This window comes from Citrus clementina, unplaced genomic scaffold, assembly GCF_000493195.1.
Source record: "Citrus clementina cultivar Clemenules unplaced genomic scaffold, Citrus_clementina_v1.0 scaffold_9, whole genome shotgun sequence".
Lineage (NCBI taxonomy): Eukaryota > Viridiplantae > Streptophyta > Magnoliopsida > Sapindales > Rutaceae > Citrus > Citrus x clementina.
In genome coordinates this window covers 20,734,882-20,743,169 of record NW_006261964.1, presented here as the reverse complement: position 1 = coordinate 20,743,169, position 8,288 = coordinate 20,734,882, and the positions used below count along the sequence as shown (strand labels likewise).

The 8,288-nt window shown below is 37.0% G+C and overlaps 1 pseudogene; it reads right to left on the bottom strand.

The window, feature by feature from the left end:
- Positions 1 to 3,786: 3,786 nt before the first annotated feature.
- Positions 3,787 to 7,880, bottom strand: LOC18033012 (annotated as a pseudogene).
- Between the last annotated feature and the right edge of the window lie 408 nt (positions 7,881 to 8,288).

Below are 8,288 nucleotides of genomic sequence, written 5' to 3'. Positions count from 1 at the left end.
TAAGCTAACTCACTGTAATAATTCATGATCAGCAAAATTTTCTCAAACAATCAAAATAATTCATGGCCGGCTCTACTCATATGCATATATTTTCTTGTATAATAATCAGTAAAATTAACATAAATTCATACCGACAGAGTGAAGCTGCAGCTAGGTCTCAAATTCCAGAAGTGCCGTCAGAATGCAATTCACGGGGTTGGGAGAGAAACAACTGATAGCCAAGCTATATGTGGAGAGACCCACAGTGAGAGAGAGTGCTGTGCTCCAGTGAGATGAGTGTGTGTGTAGTTTGCGTTTGCGTTTCAGAAATTCGAGCGCGTGTGTGGTCTGCGTTTGAGCAAAATGAATATGCGTTTTTAAGCTACAGTTAAATGTTTTATAGTTAGCACAAAACGAACCGTTTTGTGCTAACTGTGGTGCTTATTGGTGTGAGAATATCGGTGCTGTATTTATTATAGATATCAGTTCAAATAACTTTAAGGGCCCAATTCCACCGCTTCCTTCAAATTCTACGTTCTCGAATCTCTCTAAAAATAAGTCCTCAGAGTCAATTACTTTCTTATGTTTGATTATTAAAAACACGTGAAACATTTTTAATCTCTCTAATAACTTATTATCTGGAGGGCTTCTTGATTGTTGGTTGAACTTTGATAGCCTATCCATTCTTAATTTTGCAAACAATAGCTTCTCCGGAAAAAATTCCAGACTCAATGGGCTTCTTACACGAGTTTACACAACAATAGGCTAACTGGGGAATTGCCTTCATCTTTTAGGAATTGCTCACAACTGAGAGTTTTGGATCTCGGGAAGAATGCATTGTTTGATGAGATAACAACATGGATAGGAGGAAGCCTTCAAGATTTGATTGTTCTTGGCTTGAAATCTAACAAATTTCATGGATATATACCTTTCCAGTTATGCCATCTAGCACTGATTCAGTCTTGGATCTTTCTTTGAACAATATATCAGGAAGGATAACAGAGTGTTTCAATAATTTTTCAGCCATCACCCAAGAAGGAAGTTCCGATCCGACCATTGGGTTGGGCAAATACGTCTGGTGGCTGGGTTCTCCTTGGAAATGCGTACGGCTATATGGACAATTCACAGTTGACTTAGAAAGGAAGTGAAAACGAGTACAAGCGTACTTTGAGATTTGTAAAGTGCCTTGACCTTTCGAATAACAAATTACATGGAGTAATTCCTGAAGAAGTCATGGATCTTGTGGGTTAATTGCCTTAAACCGTTCGAGGAACAATTTAACAGGACCAATCACTCCAAAGATTGGTCAGTTAAAATCATTGGATTTCCTGGATTTGTCTAGAAACCTGTTTTCTGGAAGTATTACTTTCTAGCCTCTCTCAGTTAAGTGGTCTTGGTGTCTTGGACTTGTCATGCAACAACTTGTCAGGGAAAATCACATTAGGCACTCAGTTCTAGAGCTTCAATGCTTCAGTGTATGCGGGAAATCTTGAACTTTCTGGCCTTCTTCTTCCAAACAAGTGTCCGGATGAAGAATAGACTACATGTCTGGGAGAGATGATGATGAAAACTGATAGACAGCAAATGCATGAGCCACGAAGATCTGGAAGAATGCCAAAGCCAAATCCTAAGTTTGCTACGTGAGGGCACCATGCAAGCCATGCATGAAACATGCATGTGCTGAGATCGTGAAGATACGTGCTGGAGCTGGAGCCGGAGCCGTGATCTAGGAATACGCTTATTAACAATTGGGCCAACACGGAAGTTGTTTTCGATTATCTTTCGGTTTCGAATTCTTAGCTAAGTTGCTATATTCTTTTATTTAACCGTAATTGTAGGATGGAAACCAAAGTCTTGTTATTATAAATAAGCTCCACAATATGAATAAAAGCATTGAGAATTCTAAACAATAATTATTTGGTCTTTCCTCGCCATAAGCAGAAAAATATCACTTGTGTTACGCGTAATCATTGGCTGTCTCTGACTGGGACCTAACAAAAACACTCCAGAAGATGAGGATGATCAGTTTATAACTCTCGGATTTTATGTGAGCTTGATTCTTGGTCTTTTGTTCGAATCTGGGGAGTCTGCGGAACTTCAATACTGAATAGGTCGTGGAGATATGGTTACAACGACTTCTTGACTTGTATGAAAGATTGGCTCTATGTGACAGCAGTTGTGAATATTGCCAAACTGCAAGGAAAGATCAGGAACTAATTAAGCGGTAATACTCCTTTAATTTCTAGTGTGTTTTAGTCATTGTAATCGGCTCACATATGCTTTTAATTTCTTCATCCTTAAATTTTACTCTTTCGTCTTACAAGCTTTTGTTCCTCTAACTAATTGTCATATTTTTTTTTTTCCCACTCACCATTTTTTTCGGCAGGGTCGCTCTGGGATGGCTCGTTATATCCTTAGTATTCAGAGTGCTCGTTAGAAATTCGGAATCTTTCTAAAAGTAAATTTGTGCTCTCATATGATGCACAATGTATTATTGAGTGTAGGGTTAAAGAAACTTGTATGTCGTTCTCTTTAGACCATCGTCGATCTTTATACTCTGGTTAGAGTTTAGTTATACTATTAATCCATTAGAACAATAAAGATAGTGATCAAATTCTGCTCTGCTTTGACCAATGTTAGCTTTTTTTTCTTTTCATTGGGTGAATTTAACTTTAATTTGGCAAATAAAAAATATCTCAGATTTTTGCTTGCCTTACGCCTTTATAACTGATTATTAAGATTAGCTCATCTTTTTTTTTTTTAATTTTTTTTAATTTTTTGGGGTCCCCTATGATTGATCCCGCGAACGGAATAAACTTCAATAAAAGTAATGGAGATGTAGCTAAAGAATATTTAGAGCGACATAGTAAACATAAGCTTAAAGCTAAAATACACAACACAGCTGCAGCATCCGTAGCGAATCTGTAGCTTGGAAATCCGTTTACGTGTCACTACTCAGAAAGAAAAAAAGTAAGCTCAAACTAGCCATCAGAAAAGTCTTGGGTGCTCCTGGATTACTGTTCTTTTTCCATCCGTTGTTTGTTATGTATTTGCTTCAACCAATCATTATAATACATATAAGGCAAGTAATGAATAATTAAGGAACAATGTTCTAAGAGTACTAAAAACTCATCATAATATGAGCGCCATTTGACTACAGAAAGGCATATAGTAATAAATAATAGAAGACAATACAAATCTTTCTATTTGGAGAGTTGTTGACTAATAAAATTACTAAATGGATGGGAAAATTAATTAATATTTAAACTAGAATAATTTTATTAACAAAGTAGGGGTTAGATTCGCATGATTCCAGATCATTGGTATTAAGATGTGAACAAAGAGATCGAACTTTACAAGAATTTACTCTTGCTGTATTCGAACTAGATATTAATTAAATTTCTACGAAGATGACATATAATGATGATGGTCAAAGACTTAAACATCATTTTCAAAGAAGACTATTGACTTGAAATAGTTGAATGTGTTAATCCTCCTCTGTGATATACGCGTGCAGCCAAACCAGTCACTTCTTAAAGTCGCATAAGAAAACCAACAAAGTGTTGGCTCCACTGGCAATGAAGTCCCCTTAAGTGGCTTGACTAGATTTGCTCTCCAGTTCGAGTCGCAGGGAAGTTGCTTTTGTTAGGAGAACATGTACCTCCCGGTTCAAGCGGGGACTTCTAGTTTGGGTTGTGGTACGGACTTAAAGATGCCTCCCACAGTTAGGGCTCTCCCCAGGATACCTCGTGATTAAGTCCAAAAAAAAAAAAGTCGCATAAGAAAAATAAAATGTGTTAATCCGGACAGCAGCCTCGTCCAATTTTTTTTTTTTTTTGGGTTATAGCCACAAGAATTGCTGCTGCAGCATAAAATTATACAGAACCAAATCCATAAGCATGAACAGAGGCTCATCAGCAAACAAAGTATCTTACCTACATTACAGTGCAAATTAGACTAAACTCAACGGCAGCGCACACAAAGTTTGCTTATTTAGGCAACTAGGCTAATGGCACACTCCATACATGAAACCAGACAAAGACAGCCAGTCTGGTCACCAAGTCACAGAATTTACTGAAGAACTAGGCATTCCGGAGTCCCTGACACCATGGCAGGACGGGAGCTTTTGTTAATGACATCCACGGCACCATGAGGCTTTGGTTTTGCATCTGCCTCCCAATTATGCTCTCAGCAACATCTCCATTGGCATTATCACCACACACAATGGCTTCAAAGATGAGAGCATTTACTTCTTGGAACCTCTCTTCAGAGAGAGACCTTGGCAAGCAGCCTCCAAGCATTTTCTTCAGATGCCTCTTCATAGTCCTTCTTCCTCTTTAACACCATATGCCCATTAATTTCCCACAGAAGGGTTTACTTGGGTGTCCAGAAGCTCTGAACTCACTTTCCCAAAGAGCTTGTTTCTAAGCATAGCGCTGTGGAAAGAGAAATATGCGCTTTCCACAATCAACAATGAGAACATTGTAAGGAATGTTGTTCTCTTGAAGGCAAACGCATGCATCCGAGACTGTGTTGGATAAATCCTGCAGAGAGTTTCCACCTTCAAAGACAAGGCCTCTAACCGGATAGTTAAAATGCTCAGAGATCTTCACACAACCACCAGAAGTGATTATCTTCCTGGTAGGAGCCTTCTGAATTGGAAAAGGCAAAGCCATGTAGGAAGCCTGGAAGTGAAGGTGGTTGATGGTAGCAAATGCACCCAAGCTGTTGTAACCCAACCTGAAGTGTGGATTCCCAGCTCCAGCAGCCGTGTAAAGTGCAAGCAAGAAGCTGACACAGTAAATCCTCTGTAACAAGCACTCAAGAACGCGTGGGATCAACAGCACATGCCCATACTTGATAGGACTCACATTGATGGAAACAACACTTGGAGAATTCTCAACATCAAAGGGGGCACTTAGGTGAAACTGGACTTCACAATCTTCACTTGCCTCAAACTGGAAGAGCACCTCTTCTTGCCCCATTTGGTAAACCTAAATTTGTTCCCATCAAAAGGCTGGACAACCTTTTCAACACGGAATTCAGCAGGCCTCTTCTTCAGGTGGCGGGGATAGTTCAGTTGAGCAATGAAACCATACTGACCAGAAATGACCTTGGTTTCATAGGCAGTAATGTCATAGTGTTGTGAAAATTTTAATATACTCGCAAGCGCACGAATCTAGAGATAGAATAGTGGTAACGAGGTCGATTCCACAGGGATTTTTATGAATTGACAAGTCTAATTTAAATCTAAAATTAATATTAATCCTAACCTAGTTGAGCAAATTGAGATTTTAAGGGAAATCAAACTAATTAAACTAAGAAAACAATTAAAGTAAATGAGATTTCAATAAGACAAAAATTACCAAGGTTTTAGAATCCACCACTATTCAACTAGTAATTATCTAAATATTAATTAATCCCCAATTCTAGAGTGACAACTCGAAATCAATCTATGTCATCTCATAAATATAACAATTAAGCCCAATTAATTAAATCTAATATAGGTTCTTTTTTCGCTTAATAGTATGAAATCTAAATATCCCATGTGAACATATCAAATAACAAAGAGTCAAAGTTTTCCTAAGCACTCCATGTAAACAATTTAATGAAAGACATAAAATCAAAGATAATCATGTATAAATTTTATAAATCCAAGCATAGAATTAATCGAATATTAATCCTAACAATCAATAATGCATGACAGAATTGATGAAAAGATTTTAATAACATCCAATTATTCATGTGAAATAAAAACCATAAACATTAAAGCACATATATATAGAATTAAATAAATAAAAAGATAATTATTTCATTGAATAGAGTTTCATCTTTAACTTCAGTATAAGAAAATTAACTAAACATACTTGAATTGTGAGCAACAAAAGAGATAAAACCAGCCATGGAAGTCGAACTACAGCAGATTTTCTTCTCTTTGTCTCGCGTTTCCCTCTTCTGGCGGCTCCTCTCTCCAAAAGCCAAAAGCTTCTTTTTATAATGCTTAGCCACCGAATCCTCTTTGTCTACTAATTAAAATCCTTTTCCAATTATAAAACAAAGCTTCCATAATAACGCCACCATAAGCCATTAATTCCACTTTTGAAAGTCAAGCGTGGCCCCCATTTAAATTGCTTTCCACTTTTGCAATGCCATGCACGTGTAACTCAATTGGAGAATTGAAATTCATTTTCAATGCAAATTGCTCTTAGCTCTTAACTATGTCACAGCTCCAACTAATATTCCCCCAAATTGTTATTTTTTTTGCACTTTTTATTTCCAATCTCCAATTAATTCCCTATTTAATAAAATAATTCAATTAATTAAAAATAACAAATAAAATTAACTAGCAAATATACAATAAAAGGTAAAATATGTATATAAATTATACTCATCACATAGCGAAATAGTCCTCTCCGTACATGGTCCTTCCACTCCCCAAGAATGAGCAAGTCCAGAAATGCAATGGGAGGCTCAGGCTCCCTAACCTCATGTCCATGCACATCCATTTCAGTTTCAATCTTGTTCACCCTCTTGAATGCATATAGAGGAAGCTTTGTTCCTTGAATGCAACATTTGTTCAAGCAATTCTCACACCAGTTACATGATGAGCAGCAGCAACCTCCTCCATATCCTCTTTCTGATAATTCAAAACAACCATCGGCACCCTCTTGATCCTCAATATCATGACTTTCCCCCAAAAAAAAAAAAAAAAGAACAAGAACAACGAAGGCTTTTTTTCTTTTCTTTTTCTTTTTCTCTCTTGAGACCTAATTACATGCTTGAAATAGATTAATTCTCAAATAGTCGTTTAAACTTATGCATATATAATCTACAGAGCTAGGCTAATAATACAAAGAAAAAGAAGAAGTGAGACTGCCGCCTCCAAGAAATAGGAGATCAGATGGGCTACCGCCTTCAGAAGGCAGAGTGCCATTGCCCACTGTGCGGTGAAGGGTTGCTGTCAATCACACAACCCTTGCGCCATACAGTTCGAACATGAATTAAAAGCTCCGTTACTCTGTGTATAGCCGTTATTTCTACCACTTGCTGCTTGGGTTTTACCCCCACCTAAGCAACAACTAAAAATGTCAAACAAACGAACAAACCAACAAGACCCACTTTCAAAGCATAAGATTTTGAATGGAAGTCGAAAGCAGGGAGAATTAATTTTTCACTTGAAGGTGGGGAAGTTGAAGATGAGGCAGAAGGCTGGGATTTAATTATTATATAGCAACAGGGATAAGGGCCGAGTGAGGGAGAGGCGAATGAGAGGGGATGTCAGCCTCATCCAATTTGTATATGGTATCATCATATCTTAAATAGATAATGATCTTTATACCACAGAACATATGACTTTTTTAACTGAATACATTTCAAACAAAAGTATGGTGACTAGTATATTTATTAAGCAGACAATTACTGACCATTTTATTAAAGAGTAAAAAGGCATCTAAGTACTTGAAGGATCACGATTGTATCTAATCTCTCTATTCACGTATTCTCACAGAAACCATCTTTCTTCTATCATCTCTCATCTTTTCACCTTTTCATTATTTTCCCATTCTTCTAAATTTCTCTCATACATATATGTGCGCGCGCGTGTGTGTGTGTGTCAAAGGCATATATTTTCTTATTTAAGGGGCTGCTGGAATTATGAAGCTAGTCAGTACTCTTACAGGTATTGGAAATAATTAAAAGCCACGGAGCAAGCAGAAAGTTAATGAAGCCCTTGGATTGGATTGCTATTGCATATTAAACTCCCATTGCAGTAGCTACTGCTATTCCTTAAATCTACTCAATTGGTCAAGAGAGTTTTTCAGATGCTTCTAAAGATATTTATATATATAATACTGTTGACTAAAGATTTTACTCCGAGCGGAGAACCGACACGCAGTTAAACAAAAAGGTTTTCTTTCTGCATTAATATTTATAAACTGAAACCTTTACACACTACAAAAGAGAAGTTCACGCAATTTTGTCACAAAATCCATAAGTACGTCATCACAAAAATATGTAGAGAAATTGGATTATTAATTTTCAAAAGAGATCATCTGAATTTTTGCAGCAACAAGATCAGAACCAAACTTGATAACAGATACACAATAAGGGAAGTGGTGAAGAAATAGAGGGAGGACACTCAGAAAAGGCAAATTTAAGTTCCATGAGCTCTAAATGCTTAACCGAAAAAGTAAGAGATATTACATATTTATATAATAGGAAAGATGACACAGAAAAAGAAGATTCCCACTATAAACATGCTCTTTACGAGTTAAGGGACATACAAGTACATGAAGATATGGCAATCGTAT